The sequence below is a fragment of the Glycine soja genome, chromosome 15, assembly GCF_004193775.1.
Source record: "Glycine soja cultivar W05 chromosome 15, ASM419377v2, whole genome shotgun sequence".
NCBI lineage: Eukaryota > Viridiplantae > Streptophyta > Magnoliopsida > Fabales > Fabaceae > Glycine > Glycine soja.
Genome location: NC_041016.1, coordinates 25,279,306 through 25,297,131, shown reverse-complemented (window position 1 = coordinate 25,297,131; position 17,826 = coordinate 25,279,306).

The following is a 17,826-nucleotide window of genomic DNA, read 5'->3' as shown; positions in this document are numbered from 1 at the left end:
GTTGGTGGGAGATCATGGTATCTAGTCTGAGGATAATGAGATCAAGTTTGGAGAGCATGGAAGCTTGGAGCGCTTCTAAATGAAAATGAGATGCATGGAGATTGGAATCCATGGAAACTTGGGCTATGGCGAGGTTGGCCATGGCGGCGTTGAGGCGAGCCAGGCTGGTAGCGAGAGAAGGGGCAGGTTCGGCATCTGCCATTGGAGAGCGGTAGAAAAGGGCAGGTCAGACCAATTTGTTACGAACAACTATTCTACTCTATACTACTGCTAAGAAACTAAGGAAAACTGATTGAGATAATTGTTCTGATCTGATTATTCATTCCACTTCTTTTACATATTTATACTACTATAACTAATAGAAATTCAAATTGTTGTAATAGAATTATCACTACCAACAAACTAGTGGAATGCTATAACAAACTCAAGAAGATTCTACAAGCACTTGGAGCCTTCGCGCAATTGGAACTCAAACGAAGTCCTGCAATTAGGTGGGCTTCTTACTCACTCTTCTTGGCCTGTTAGTAGCTTCTGCAATGTGGCCTGTGTGGTGTTTTGTTGCTGAATTGCTATCAGGCACTCGATTGGTAGAGTAAAGAAGTCTATAAAAGTAGGACTAATAACTTGAGCCGTCTTTGTCCAACTGGTCCAACTCATCCTCTCTATCCTACAAACAACAAACCAATGTTAAAAAAAGCATAGTTCTCTTCTGAGATGATGATTCAAGTGTAGAATGTGAAGGATAAATGATAAAAACATTAAAACATGACCGATCTAGACATTCAGAAAACCAATCTAACAAAGCCCAAGGTTGGTGCTTTACCTCCAGAATAGTTTTAGATTCATCATTAAATGCTTTACAAAGTATTTCATAACTCTTCTCCAACTGCATTTAAGAAAAAATAAAAATAGCACAACATTTTCACAAGATAACAGGAAAAAGGAAAAGGAAAATCCATATACCATCATTGGATTGACTCTTGAAGGTGACATAGCTGATATGATGTATCTGTAACATAAATATTTCATCATTCAAAAAAAATATCAAAAGGAAGCTAGAAAGGTCATATATTAGTAAAATCTAGAAAGCAGTTTATCTAGCTTGATAATATAGGATTAACAATAAATAAATTAATGTCATATATAAGAAAGCTAAAAAAGAATAAAATAGAGACAATCACATGACTTGCAAAAATCCACAAGTTTTGAGATCTAGAGAAAGATGTAACAACCATATTGTTCTTTATTTTATGTTTAATCATCGTAAATAACAAATAAGATTATAATAACTAAATTATAAATTAGAATCACACAAGGAATTAACATGTCAATAAGCATGTGATTGCATGAGATAACATAACTTTAAACAGTTCTTCTCAACAAGTATTTATAAGAGAAGAAAATAAAATGAACTAAGGAGCTAAAATAATCAAATTTCTTTGAGAAGTTAAAATTAGTGAGGTAGAAGTTAATTTTACCCAAATGAATCCTTAGTTCATTTTAAACAAGGAATTAATGTTTTCTTACTAATCATGGTCATTTGATTTTTGTGTTGATTTCTTTTATAATAAACTCACCCTTGTAATTTTTGTACTGTGTGATTGGTATTTATGATGAGCGGGAACCTTCGTTCTTGGAGCAGATGGACAATAATAGAGTACGTGAAGTGAGATTCTTTTGTGGAGCCATCAAGCCGACGTGATGACGTTGAAATTATTTTGGGAGAGAGTTGTGTTTTGTTAATCAACTCCTCCATAGTTGGTCCTATAATTCATTTTGAATTGAGGATGTAAATCATAAATTTAATTATATGTATGCACTAATTTGCTTTCCGTCGTGTGGATGATGTGCACTGAGTTTATATATATATATATATATATATATATATTCATTGAAGTATTTGTGTGTTTGCTTGGTGAATGCATTTCGTGAAACACAATCAATATTAGGCAAGTAGGTGTTACCAGTCTGGTTGCCAACAAACTCAATTTGATTGGTGATTGGATTAGAAATAGAGAAACAATCTTTATTAAAAGCAATTTTATAACTTTTTTCACACAATTGGCTAATGCTTGGAAGGTTATGCTTCAATCCATCCACAAACAAAACATTCTCTATCAAGGTAGTTAATGGGTTTCTTATATTACCTATACCAAGAATTTTGTCTTTGTTGTTATCCTCATAGGTTACATAGCCTTCCTCCTTTGCTTTCAAATAGACAAATTTGTTCTTGTCTCTCGTCATATGCCTTGAAGAACCACTACCCATATACCACATAAGCTCCTTGGCTTCAAGACATACCTACAAAACAATTTAGAAGATAGATTTAGGTACCCAAGAGATTTTGGATCCTTTTTGGTTAGTAACCTTTGTTGTTCCTTTGGGAACCCATCTATATCTCCCATTTGGAATTCCATATCTCCTAATCACACAATTTTTAGAGGAATGACCCTTATGCATGAATAGTGACGTGTTGTGAAAGGGGTGTTAGACGCTTTGACAAAGTTGTAGAAAATTTTACAAGACTTTCATTTCTTGTCAAATGTATAGTCAATTCTCGCTTTGTTAAATATGCACTTTTGTTGTGCAAGAAGTGCATCTAGATTATCTCCTCCCATTATGAAATTGGATAAGGTTTTAGTAAATACTCATTTTTTTTATTTAAGTGCTTGCAGATTTCACATTGGGATGGAGAAAACATGGAGATAGTTTTGTCATTGCAAAAAGAGTTTTCTAGGGCCTTTTCAAGTTATTCATTTTTCAATTTCAAACTAGATAACTCTTTTTGACAACTCACTATCTTATCCACATGCCATATCAACTTTCCCTTGAGAGAGTTGTTGGCTTGAGATAATTTTTGAGCCTCTTCATGCATCTCATTGAAGACATCTAACAGTTGATAATAGTTTTCATCAAGTTCAATTTTGGAATTGGAAGAACTTACAACGCTTTCAAATTCATGATCTGCCATAAGACAGAGATTTGCTTCTTCTTTATTGCTTGAATCACTTAAAGTGTTGGAAGCATTCTCTTCCCATGCTATGTAAGCCTTTCTGGAAGCGTTTTCTTCCCATGCCTCTTCTTCTTCTTTCTATGTTGAAAGCATCTTCTTTTGGGATTGTTGTTCTTCAAAAACTTCTTAAACTTTCTAACAATCAATTATAGATTCTCGCTCTTAGAATCTTCTGCACTTTCTTTAGCATTCTCATCACTAAATCATATGGAGGGTTTTAATGCTAAGTCTCTAATTTTCTTCTCCTTAGCCTCCTCTCCGACCATCCTAGTCATGTCTATTTCATATCCTATTAATTTTCCAAATAACTCAACATGTGCGATGGAGGTAAGATCTTTGGACTCAGAAAAGCTTGAAGAAGTTTTTGAAGATGTTTTGACTTTTACATGCCTAACTCCCTTGAGTGACATTTATATTGGTTGTCATTTTGTGTGTTACATCATATTATCATTCATCATCTTGGTTTGTGTGAAGGAAAGTTTATAAGTTAGAAAAGTTTCTCTAGAGGCAAAAACTCTCTATTTTAATCAATTACAGTCTCATCGTAATCGATTACAACAAGTTGTTTAAAGCTTAAAGATTTGAGTCTCGTATCGGTTTAATTGATTACAGTAGTCTCATAATCAATTACTTTGTTGTTTGAGACAATGATTGATTTATTCACGAGTCTCTGCTTTAATAGATTACCAAGTTGATTAATCAATTACTTCTCTCTAGTCTAGTTGTTTAGAAGTGAATAAGAACACTTTAATCAATTACTTAAAGCATCTAACCAATTATATTGTTCTTGAGTTGTTTCCAGATGTTGGGAAGAACTCTTTAATCGATTACTTAAATAATCTAATTGATTACTTCATTGAATTAATCAATTACCTTGTAGATTTAATCGATTACAGGCGATTATAACTGTTTTCTCTATAAATAATCAGCTTGTGTTCACTCCAAAACATATGAAGAAAATACTCAATATCTCGAAAACAACCCATTAGTCTCTAAACGAGAAAGATCTCGTGTTATTCTTAGTAGAAAATAGAAGAGAAGAAAAAATCTTTATAGTAACTCACAACTTCTTAATCGTTTGGTTATGAAGATCTTTTCTTGGAAGTGAGTTGTGTCTTTTGAGTTGAATAAGAACACCTTCTTAATCCAGCTAGGTTTTTGTGGAAAGATTGGTCAGGTTGTATCTCTCTTTACTCATTTTTTGTGTGTATGGTTTTACACAATCTTTTTGGTTATGCATGAATTGCTTAGGGCATGCTAGAACAAGATATTCTAGTTTGGGCTAAGAGTAAGGTTCTCTTAGGCTAATATTCACAAAGGACCCTAGTGTTGGGTGCCTTATTCTCTTTTTCCAGTGTGGGAATTGTAGATTGACTGTGATTGCTTGTAAGGATTCTTGATGCATAGTGAAAATCTAATTCTTGTTTTGGATTAGATAACTATATTAGCTTCTCTAGAAATAGAGAGTGAACTATTGAGAGAAAAAAAAACCCAAGTCCCACATTGGCTAGAGATAGTGTCAAGATAGAGTATATAAGGTGAGGGCAACCCTCATCCTTTGAGATAGCTTTTAGGGTTGATTTAGGCCCCAGTTTTCTACTTGGTATCAAAGCCTATCCTAGATCCATTCAAAGGGCCATGCACCAAGCCCACAAAGTGATGGGCGTGAGGGGGTGTATTGAGAAAAAAAACCCAAGTCCCACATTGGCTAGAGATAGTGTCAAGATAGAGTACATAAGGTGAGGGCAACCCTCACCCTTTGAGCTAGCTTTTAGGGTTGAGTTAGGCCCCAGTTTTCTACTTGAACCAGTATAAAAGATTGTCTTTCTTCTCTTGATCTGATTTTTTTTCTTTCATTCAAGTATTAATAAAGTTTTTCATAAAGATTCAAGTTTTATAATTGTGAAAGAAAGGATGTTAATGAAGGATCATGTTTAAGGATAGATTGATTAAGTATTGATTACATTCTATTCGTATATGTGTTTGTGATACAATCTATACAAAAGTTTTTTTTAACTCTGTTTTTTAAAAGGTACATTTTGTTTTGAAAACCAATTCACTCCCCTCTTGGTTTATTAACTTCCATTATCTTTTTTCATGATTGCCATGTTGTATTGAGGAACTTTAGTATCTTTACATTCAGCTCTTCTTCCTGAAACATTTTTCCAAAGCCCTTGAGATGATTCACTATGTGAGTGATCCTCTTTTGAACATCTCCAATTATTTATCCTTGTAGCACCCAAAATGTCTTATACTCTTGAATGAGAGAGTTCTTCCTTGCTATTCTAACTTCCGAAGTACCTTCATGAGTCACTTGTATGAGATCCCACATCTCCATGGCAGTTGTACACCCTGAAAAATTGATCATAATTCGAGGACGAGTGAATTATATTCATATCTTTAGCATCATATTCAGCTTTTCTAATTGCTTCTTGAGACCATGTGATCGAGGCCGTACCCGAATCAAATAAACATGAAAATGCAGTAACTAGGAAGTGATCCTAGGTCGTTTCCCAACAAGCAGTGACAAACCAAATGTTCATAATATACTTGCAGTAACAGTAACGATTGGGGGGGGGGGTTTGTTTGTTTTGTGATTAAAGAGCAGAACAAGTAAACTGGAATACGAAATTACTAATATTAAAAACAGGTTGTTTCCTTTGATTCAGAAGCCATTCTCTTATCCTGGGTTATGGAGAATTCGTCCCTAACAGTCAACCACTTAATCCAACCCTATTTCAATTTACTAAGCGAAAATCAACTTAGGGTTGTCAATACGTGATTAGGCACCACATACACCAGTTAGCCCTTCGTCCATTAAGCATGAATGCAAGTTAGGCTTAGAGGCAATTAATCGAACACGAAGCGTGCACTGATTAATATTCACGAATTTGGGATAATTGGTGAAGGGAAAACTGCCAGGGAACCACATTACAAGCGAAACCTCAAAGAGAGTTGGGCTTCGTCCTCAAAAGGAAACAACACCAGAAAATCTAGCCTTCCATGGATTCAAACAGAAAACGCAAATGAAACATGAAGCAGAAACGTAAATGAACAGAAACGTAAATGAACAAAAATGTAAATGAACAGAAACGTAGATGAAACAGAAACGTAAATGAGAGTAGAAGAAGAAGCAAGAACGAAATTGTAATTAGAAACAGAAAACGTAAAATTGCATTACGTGAACAGTAGCATTAAGCAGAAAAACGAAAACCCTAAAACAAAAGCTCTGAATAATGAATAGCATAACAGAATGCCTTGCACGAATCCCAAGGCTGCTATTTAAAAAGAGTCACTCAAAGTCATTGGGCCCTATTACAATATTCTGGCCCAAAACGAAATAAACACTGAACAACATAAAATTGCGAAATTTCCTAATTAGAAATTAACTAAGGTAAGCGCTGCTTTATTTGCCCTCTTCAAGTCCATAACCAAAATCCGGATTAAGCCCAATGTTTCATTAATTCCTGAAATTAGATTAAAAACATCAAATTAGCTAAATGAGCCCAAATAATAAAACTGCCTGATTAATTGACAATTAAGACCAATCAGTAATTAAAATGGTGCAAAAAGGGTTTAGAAAATAGAAGAAAATGATGGCACATCAAAACCCCCCATACTTAGCCTTTTGCACTCCTGGGCAAAATGAAACAAAGAACAAAATCCAAGGATATCAAAGAGAGACAAACAAAAACATTCACATATTTCTCAATGAACATCAAGGAATGAAAGGAATGAGTAACATCTAACATAAGGAGATCCAAAAAAAAGTCAAGACATTCATGAAAATCGTCCAAGCAACCCAATCATGGTAAAATAGTTAATCAGCTCAAGAATGAAAAGTGATAAAGCCTCACAAGATATACACTCTATCTCTCAAGTGTCTAGGCTACTATTTACCCTCAAAGCACACATGAAAGCAAACACCACATAAACTTGGCAACATTCTAAAATTGGCAATCAACCCACAAACACAAGCACATGAGGATCAAAAGGTCTTTTGAGGTTGTAATGGGGCCAAGGACAAGGTATGGAGAAATATGGAATAAGTGGCTAAATCCCAAAGGAATAGAGGAGCAATGGGAAATAAGTGCATATTAAAAAAAAATAAGAAAATAAAAAGAAGTAAAGATAAAATTTAAACATAAAGAGTAGAACCAAGAGTTTCATCATTCTTGTGCCATTTAAGATCTTATTCACTCAACTTTATTGCTTTTCTTTTTCTATTTTCGAATTTTTCTTTTTTTTTTTTTTTTTTTAGCTCTATAGCCTTTGAGAAACAACATTTCATTCAGCATGTCCAACATTTAACCAATATACAATGTACATCAAGTATGGCCCAAAATACATCATGAAGCATAGCCAACAAAACAAGTTATCCAATGAAACAAAAAACCCCCCACACTTATTCCCAAAACAATTCCAAAGCTCCAAAATTCCTTAAGGATATGGTGATATCATGGTTTTTCATTTAAGGCTTGTAGTGAGCTTCAAAACAAGGAAAGGGAAACAAGGCTCAAAAGGGCTATCAAAGGAATTAATTCAAGGTAAGTCCATTTGGCTAGAAGCTTATAAGAACAAAATTGCCTTAATCATTTCTAAATATGCATGTGAATTGGGAAGCATCAACAAGAATCAAGCCAAGGCTATTGTGCAAGCAATCAATGGGGCAAAACACACCAAATGATTATGATGATGGATGGCTCAAATTCTCACAAAGGTAAATTCATCACTTTCAAATTGAGCTTTCAAAACTATCATGACATGTAGAGGAGAATCAAGGATTTCAAGTCACAAAATGTCAAGAACTTTTATTTTCAAGATAATTACCCATTTCTTGAACATATCCTATAATTCAAAGAAAAACATGCAAAGTCGTACATGCACAAAAAATTGACCCAAAATATTAAACTAAAAATCCGACGAAACTAACAACATTAACAAATTAACACAACTAACAAATTAACAAAACCAACAAAACTAGCAAAACCAAAGAACACTCCCCCCCCCCCCCCCCATACTTAAACAACACATTGTCCTCAATGTAGCACAATTAAAAGATTAAAAACAATTAAATCATCAAATAGAATCAGACAAGTGTAGTTGTCATACCCTAATTTCGTCCGGGGACCTTTGCTCGATGACGTGCGACCATTCTTTGGTCCTCGTGAGGTGCTTGGCACCCATCATTAGGCAATTTGTGAAATTCCAGGACATGCCGAAAAACCAAAAAAATATTGATGCACAATCCGTAAGTTTCCGTGACACACCGGAAATCAAATGGAAGCATCGTTGCATAATTAAGTGAGGTTCCGTAACATTCCGTAAGTCAAAAAGGGGATGATTATGTAATCCGCAAGGTTCCGTAACATTACGGAAAGAAAACAAGTATTGTTACGAAATTCGTAAGTTTCTGTAACTTTACGAAAAAAGAATCACCAAAAAACAGCAGAGGGGGGTGTACTTAGTAAAAATGGGGGTGCAAATAGCACCCAGGCCCACTTGGGCCCTCCAGAATATTCCTCCAGAAGGCGGTTGCTTCTGGAGGAAGCAACCCTGCTCGCCTGGGCGAGCTGGGCGGCAACCACCTCCCCTATTTTGCTATAAATAGGGGAGGAAGGCAAGAAGGAAGGGGTTCAGCCCCTGAGGCACTTTTCTCTCTTTCGAATTTGCTTGGAAAAATCGTTTCCGTGAAGAAAATCTAAGCCGAGGCGCTTCCGAAACGTTTCCGTAACGTTTTCCGTGAGGAATTTCGCAAAGGTTTCAACCGTTCTTCGACGTTCTTCATTCGTTCTTCATCGTTCTTCGATCTTCAACGGGTAAGTACCTCGAACCAAGCTTTTCGATTCATTCTATGTACCCGTAGTGGTCCACATTGTGTTTCGTGCATTTTTATTCTCGTTTTGTTTACTTTTTATACCCCCTGTTGACGTGCTTAAGCCATTTTACTTAAGTCATTTCTCGCTTAACTTAAAAATAAAATAAATTTCCACCGAATGTTTGAATTGTATTATCCATTAACTTCGGTTAAAATAAATTCCGACCGTTCGGTCGTGCCGTAACCACGTTGGAAATCAAAAAGAGGTAAAAAATAATATAATAATCAAAAAGACATCTTTTAGTAAAATAAAGCGGAAAATCAATCGGACGTTTTCTCTTTGGGATTTCTCATTCTTAATCGAATTGATTAATAACTAAAGTGAAACTAAAGGCTAAAATCAATTCGCCTAGTCAAGCTCGTCCATAAAAATAGGCTTTTGAAGTTTGTCATTTCATTTTCTCACTAAGTAAAATGGATCATTTTTAAGGTCCAACGCCTTAAAATGATCACCTCTTAAAGTAAAAAAGAATCACTTGATAAGCAAGAACTACGTAGGTCTGATTTCCTCATCGCAATTGAGGATACGTAGGAGCAAGAGCCTTGCTTTTGTCGACCACCCCAAGAGATCGTTAATGGTCCAAATGCCTTAACGTTTCTTTCCTTTCAAAAACAAGAGATCGTTAATGGTCCAATGCCTTAACGTTTCTCTCCTTTCAAAATCAAAAGACCGTTTAATGGTCCAACACCTTAAATGACCTTTTGTTCAAATAAAAAACATATTTTGCAAAAAAGACAAAAAACAAACTTAAACCAAACACTTTGTTCCGAAAGAACTACGTAGGTCTGATTTTCTCATCCCAAATTGAGGAATACGTAGGAGCAAAGGGAAACACCCTTGTCGACCACAAAAAAGAAAAAATATAAAAAGGGTATAAAGGATATAAGGACATAAAAGGGAACGTAAAAATCAAAGTCATGTTTGCACATTCGATTAAAGGCTGCCGTCCCTTGGGGCGGACGTGTGGGGTGCTAATACCTTCCCCGTGCGTAAATACGACTCCCGAACCTTTTCACTAAAAAGTTCGTAGATCGCGTCTTTTCCGGTTTTTCCGACGTTTTCCTCAAATAAACGTTGGTGGCGACTCCGCGCGTATTCCTTTCGTGGAACACGCATCCCGCGAGTCACGCGTCGCCCTCCCGCCGAAGGGTAGGTTGCGACAGTTGGCGACTCCACTGGGGACCGTTTTTTAGAGAGTTAGGCCATTTAATCTTGTGCAATGTTTTATCATGACTTTCTCCTTTGTTGGTTTCCCTTTATTTGTTTTATGTTCTTTTGTATATAAACTATTTGTTGCTTTTAGTGTGTTTTAGAATGTATGCATGAGGTAAATATTTATTCATTTGATGCACACAAACACTAACACTATTTGCACACACTGTGGGTGAAAAAGGGCCCTATACCCGGGTTCATGGGAACATAAGGAGTGGAGGTGAATCTGTGATCATGCTAGGTCTCCGACTTGCTTGATTACAGTGAACCCTCATCTAGAGCTTTTCTCTTTGAAAACTTATTGTTGCTAGTAGTCCCTACTGCTGCAATATGTTCTTCGAAGGGGATGATACCTCTAGAAACCATCAAGAGAGATATGACTACCTTGGGGATTATTGCTAAAAGCCTAGTTAGTTCTCTCCCTTATAGGTCCCTTAAATAGGGGCACGGAGCAAACACGCTGCGTGCCATTTTTCACACTGCCATGCATAAGTATCATATACCCGTTTGCTTATGTTCAGTGAATATTATCATACTATGTACATCCCCGTATTGTACCTTTCGCATGTGCATCATGTGTGGGTTCCATCTTAATCCCCTATCTTGGGCAAACCAACAGAGGGTCCGTGTCACCTTCTTGAATACATACGTTGGGCACTTTGCTACCCCAAGACGTTGTATCTAAGAAGGAGACAATTTCCCGAGCTCCCGTATTCATAAATTGCATCTGTGTCATATGCATTCCTTCATGCATTCATCCATTCCACCCATGATAGATGTCGGAGTTTTGATTCGCACTAGATTTTATTTCACTTTAGTAATACATGGGATCAAGTCAAAAGCCTTCGCTTAAAAAGAGGTTTTATCAAGTCAAAATCAAGAGCTTAGAGGTCACCAGTTTACGAAAGTTGGGGCAATTAATGGGTCAACTTCAACGGCAAGCCTTCCGCAAAGCCTATGGTAAGCATTTGGGACCTAGCTAGGGTAGAAGTCTCCATGGAACCAATTGCCTCCCTCGCCCAGTATTATGGTCAGCCGTTGAGGTGCTTCATCTTTGGGGACTTCCAGCTATCACCAATGGTGGAAGAATTTGAAGAGATCCTAGGATGTCCTCTAGGGGGAAGGAAACCATACCTCTTCTCAGGGTTCTACCCCTCATTGGCCAGAATTTCTAAAAAAGTCCAAATCTCGGCGCAGAAATTAGACCGCCAAAGGCAAGTCGAAAATGGGGTGGTCGGAATACCGAGAAAATGTTTGGAGGTAAAAGCAAGAATCTTGGCAGATAAAGGCGAGTGGACCCCATTCATAGATATTCTCACACTGTTGATTTTCGAGGGAGTCCTCTTTCCAAATGTGGATGGGTTGGTGGACCTGGCAGCGATCGACGTTTTTCTCGCCTATCATAACCACAAGGAAAGTCCGGTTGTCGCTATGCTAGCCGACCTATATGACACCTTCGACCGACGATGTGAAGAAAGCAATGCAAGGATTGTTTGCTGTACTCCAGCTCTCTATGTGGGGCTGGTTTCACACCTTTTTCTCCAAGAAGGTAGGCCCGTCTATCCGCTACAAGGTTACCGCTCGTGCGTCGAAAAAGGAAAGGCGAATTGGGACCAACTCTTGGCTAGCATGGGGGGGCGTCTGTTAATTGGTTCCCTCGCTAGAAGGAAGGAAGAATCAAGATTCTATCTTCATGCGAAGGATGTCCAAATGTTCCCTTGATGGGAACAAGGGGTTGTATTAATTATAATCCCGTCCTCGCCATAAGACAGCTTGGCTACCCCATGAGAGGAGCGCCATTAGACGAAAGCATCACGCCTTTCATCGCACGGGGTTTTAGTGACCACAACGCGAGGGTACTCCAAGGAGTTCGCAAGGCATGGGATGCAGCGTGAAGAAAGGACAAAGAGCTTAGGGGAAGCAGTAATGGGAGCATCGGCGGCTATCATAAGTGGCTGAGAGTCCGGACACAAGGATTGGATTGGCTCCCAAATCTAAAGACTGTGAGAGACGATGAGGTTAAAGCTTCGGAAGAAAGTGATGAGGTACAAGCCCTAAAGGCAGAGCTTGAAAGAGCCCGGGTAGTCGAAGAGAAGTTCAAGTCCATAGCCATCAAAGTCTGAAAAGAGTATGATGAACTAAGGGACGTCAATATGGCCACCGCTGAAGCCTTGGAACGAGAAACCAAGAAGGCCCGAAAGGAAGAACACGACCAAAGCAAAGTTTTGAGGGGCTTTATAGGGCAGCAATAGTGAGCTCAAGCTCCAAAGAGGTGAAAGGAATCATCACGGGTCAAAGGCATGATCTTGAAGGACGAGCTAAAGGCTTGCCTTAGGTCGAAAAGAAATTTGTCCCAACAGTTAAGCAAGACTGAAGGGAATATGTGGGCCATCATCGATGAGTGCAAAGAGAAGTTAAATCTAGCGGCGACTCATGAGCAAAGGCTAGAGGATGAGTACGCCAAGATATCAGCAGAAAGGGAAGCAAGGGAAAGGGTAATTGATTCATTGCACCAAGAGGCAACAATGTGGACGGACCGATTTGCTCTTACTTTGAACAGGAGTCAAGAACTTCCCCCATTGCTAGCCAAGGCCAAAGCAGTGGCGGACACCTACTCCGCCCCCGAGGAGATCCACGGACTTCTCAGCTATTGTCAGCATATGATAGACTTAATGGACCATATGATTAGAAACCGCTAGGAAGTTTGTATTGTCGCTCAGATCTTGACTAGTTATAACTTTTTGAATAAAATGAGTTTATCCCACGTTTTTACTCCAAAAATCAGTGCGAATCAAGTCACTCCCACATTTTATCTCTAGCATGCATTGTATGTTGGTCTCGTCCTTTGTCACGGGAAGCCGGAAGGTCCATATCACCTTCTTAATTGTACACATGGGGCACTGCGCCCCCAAATGCGCAAGTAAGAAGAGATAATTTTCCGGGCTCTCGTGTCCGTAAAATGCATTCATATCATGCATCGCATAAGCATCTCTTCATAACATCATAATGAACATATCGTTCCTGCATTTGTTCGTTATCATATTCTAGCCTCACATTTTGCATGAGTCATGGCATCATCATGCATATGCGTTCAACAAACTTTTTGATCTGCAAAATTGCATACCATTTGTTTTCATGTTTGCTCATCCTTGTGTTTTCCTCTACAAAAACAAAAAAGGGGAAGCGTGAAACTTCACACTACATTCTTAGTTGCATGTGTTAGGCACCATGAGCCAACCATGTTAGGATCATAAACCCATTTCTAAAAAAAAAAAAAACACACAACAACAAAACAAAATAATTGAACATGGTACCTAATGCATGGTTAACTAGGAAATGGTGTTTCTTCGGGCATCTCAATTTCATAATTACATTTTCCATGCATAGCTTAAAGTATGCCCGAGTCATTCATCCCTATGAGATGTTGTTGAAGTATTGGCGATCAGAATTGCCATTCCTTGGATTATAGGGTTGAACCAAGCTCATGCTTTTATAAAAAGGTTCATCAAGTCAAGTTGAAATATGGAAGTAACCGTCTTGCAAAATTGGGGCAAAAGATGAATCGAGTCACATCACTGCTTCGTCTACTGCCAAACATATTTAGGATTGTTGATGTCCTTGTTACTTCCAGTTTCACCTTGACAAAGATGTCATGGACCATGTTGAAAATCTAAATTGATTCAACCCCATATCCTGCGTAAAAATTCGCAATCTTCAACTGTACATCATTCGCATACATCCATGCTTTTCATTGGTTGCATTGCTCATTGCATTCTTTCCTTGAAAAATAAAATAAAATAAAATAAAATGAACTTAATCATTGTTATCAAAAAAAAAAAACATGCTTTACGGCGTCCTCACCGAACTTGTGCTAGAGCTAGAGTAATGGGTGAAGTAGAGGAGATACAAGAGAAGATGAAGGCCGACATGGAGGCCATTAAAGAGAAAATGGCCACAATGATGGAGGCCATGATGAGCGTGAAGAAGATAATGGAAGCCAATGCGGTTGCAATTGCCGCTACCAGCGTTGTTGCTAAGGTGAACTTGATGTCCCCATCCGGCATCAACCAAATGAATCATCCAACCTCAGATATGGTAGGCAAAGATTTGGGAAGTACGGGCAGCCCCCATAATGTACAAATTCAAAACGAGCACGCCTTCCCGCCATATGGCTTGCCTCTCAACTATACGCCACCCAAAGTGGCGTACACTCCCAATAAGAATGTCAATAACTCCACTCCTATACCCATTGAGAGCCAACAACCCCAAACTGATCATGCACATGTCTCTTAAACCGTGGGGGGACACATGAAATTCCCCACCACAATCTAGCCGACTTCGAGCCTTGCCTCGGATATGCCACGGAAGGGCAAGCAGTTGGTGGTATACCCCTACAAAACCCTTTGGAAGGCCCTCAGTATCACCCACAACTACACCTCTTGCATTCCACGACAAGTAAAAACCCTCATGCTATGGCAGAAATGGGAAAGTTGGATCATCTAGAGGAAAGGCTCAGGGCCATTGAAGGAGGTGAAGATTATGCCTTTGCTAACCTAAAAGAGTTGTTCCTAGAACCCAATATCATCACCCCTCCCAAGTTCAAGGTGCTGGACCTTGACAAGTACAAGGGGACTACTTGTCCTAAGAACCATCTAAAGATGTATTGTCAGAAGATGGGGGAATACGCAAAAGATGAGGAATTGCTAATACATTCCTTCCAAGAAAGTCTTACTGGGGTAGCTGTTACCTGGTACACTAACTTGGAATCTTCCCGAGTCCATTCTTGGAAGGACCTAATGGTTGCCTTTGTTAGGCAATATCAGTACAATTTTGATATGGTTCCGGATAGGATGCAACTACAGAACATTTGCAAAAAGGGGGACGGATCTTTCAAAGAACACGCCCAAAAGGTGGAGGGATCTGGCGGCCCAGGTGGTACCCCCAATGATGGAAAGGGAGACGATGATCGTGATGGTAGACACATTATCGATACTCTACTATGAAAAGATGGTGGGCTACGCACCTTCAAAGCTTTGCGGATTTGGTCTTCACCAGTGAAAGGATCGATGTGGGTCCGAAAAGAGGCAAATTTGATCATCCTACTAGGACGAATGAGAAAACTGGGGCAAATAAAGAGGGTGAGGATGAGGGAGAAACCCATGCTGTGACTGCCATTCCTGTACGGCCAAGTTTCCCACCAACCCAACAATATCTTTACTCAGCCAATAACAAACTTTCTCCTTACCCACCACCCAGTTATCCACAAAGGTCATCCCTAAATCTACCACAAAGTCTGTCTACCGCACTTCCAATGACGAACACCACCTTTAGCACAAACCAAAAAAAACACCAACCAATAAATGAATTTTGCAGTGAAAAGCCTGTAGGATTCACCCCAAGTTCCGGTGTCATATGCTAACTTGCTCCCATATCTACTTGATAACGCAATGGCAGCCATAACCCCTGCTAGGTTCCCTCAAACCCCCATTTTTCTGAGGATATGACTCGAACGCAACATGTGTATATCGTGGGGGATCCCTGGGGCATTCCATTGAGCACTGTATGACCCTCAGGCGTAAGGTGCAAGGTCTAATTGATGCGGGCTGGCTGAAATTTGAGGAGAATCGCGTGTAAATCCTGACATTGACAAGAGATGCCACACATGGGGCAATTTTGAAAACTGTTGTTAGATGTCTCTAATGACTCATCAGGATTTTCAAGTGCAAGCCATTGGTCAGTTTGCTCAAGCGACCTGTGCTCCTGAGTTTGGACTTCCAAGATCGTTCAATCAGAGATTACTCGTCTTGCACGTTGGTGGGGTTGCCGTAAAACAATGAGTAAAGTTCAAAACAAATAAGTTTCAAAATAAAAAATAAGTTTCAAAATAAAAAAAAAAATAAAAAATAAAAAAAAAATAAAAAGGCATTTGATTGACTGTGTTTTCAAGTAAAAATATAGACGTTCATGTGACCTCATTTTGTCTTTTTAGAGAGAAGTGAGTTATCAAGAATAGGATGTTGGACAAATGGCCTCAGTTACCTTAAGAAAAAAGGGGGTTGAATTAAGATGCAAAGACTATTCCCCAATTGAACTATCACTCTCTCTTTTCGGATTAACAATGCACACAGAGATAACCCTTCCCTTGTGTTCAGGAATCCTCTACAACAAGAGACCCACGGTCTCTTAATCCCTTTTCAGAAATAAGAAGAAGAGAAGAAGAGGTCTCTCGTAAAAGAGGTAGATTGTAAAATGAAGATCAATCAAAAATTCCTTATTGAATAAGCAAGTGGTTGACCAAGGAATCTTTTTGAGAGGATAAGACATTTCAGTTCAGAAAAACTCTTGATCTTTCGAGAGGATAAAACTGTTTGGGCAATGAAAACTCTCTATAAAACATTTGAATGGCCATTCATAAAACATTTGAATAGATATGTCTCTTGGAAATTATTTTCTGAAAATCCCCTCTGGTAATCAATTACAAGACTTATGTAATCGATTACAGGTTTTAAAAATTTGAATTAAAACATTTTCAAACTGCTGGTAATCAATTACCAGAGAGCAAATCTCAATTTGAAAGGATAGAATTCCTTGGTCAAACCTTTTGCTTCTTCAATTTGGAAACTTCTCCCTAAGGTTCTAGAGATCAACTTGATCATATATCTTGATTTTCTTGGATTCTTGGATTCTTGCCTTGAATAAAACTTGGAAGCACTTGATCCTTTGGCATCATCAAAACATCAAAACATCTTGCTTCTACATAGGACTCATTTGACTTAATCCATCAAAAAATCCTTCAACTATTTCTCGTCCTTGGAAAATTGTTTTTGCAAGAATCAACTGCTTCTTTCATTCTTCCTCACTACAAGGCTATGAAAACAAGACAACGATTGGTACCTCAAAGCCTTACACTGGGGCAATGAGGGGCATCGTGCATGAGCCTCAAGTGAACCTAGGGGCAGATTAGAAGTTCTCACCCAATAGGTTCCCTCCTACAAGGTCATGACGAAAGACAACGATTGGTACCTCAAAGCCTTACACTGGGGCAATGAGGGGCACCGTGCATGAGCCTCAAGTGAACATAGGGGCCGATCAAAAGTTCTCACCCATCGATGTTTTCAACAAAAAAAAAGGGGGGGACAAAATAGATTGATTAAACGACAAACAACTCTATTGCCATCACTCCAAAATGGTCAAGTGACTAGATCAAACAGAACACACACTCTGAGGGAGTTCCCGGGGAGATTTGCAAAAAAGGATAGGATGAGGTTGCATGAATTATCACCTCTTTCAAAAGGACAGTCAATCTGTGTTTTCCAAAAAAAAAAAAAAAAAAAAAAAAAAATTAAATCAAAATCAAAATCACAAAATAGGGAAAGAATGTTATGAACATTGTACAACTTTCCATTACATTGCATTGTTTCATATGAAGTTCGCATTTACCAAATTTCACGACAAAGGTTGCATGCATCTGCATCCCTAAAAATCATGTTAACTGCATAGATTTCCTACATCTAATCTTGTGGATTTGGGATGACCGGCCCTCTCGATGAGTCGATCTCTTGCTTTCTCATAAGGGTGGACCCTTGGGTACTTGTACCTATCACTTTTAGAGGACTACACGTCCTCGCCAACAGAGGGCTGCACGCCCTCACCTTCAGAGGACTACATGTCCTCGCCTTGAGAGGACTACACGTCCTCACCATCAGAGGGCTGCACGCCCTC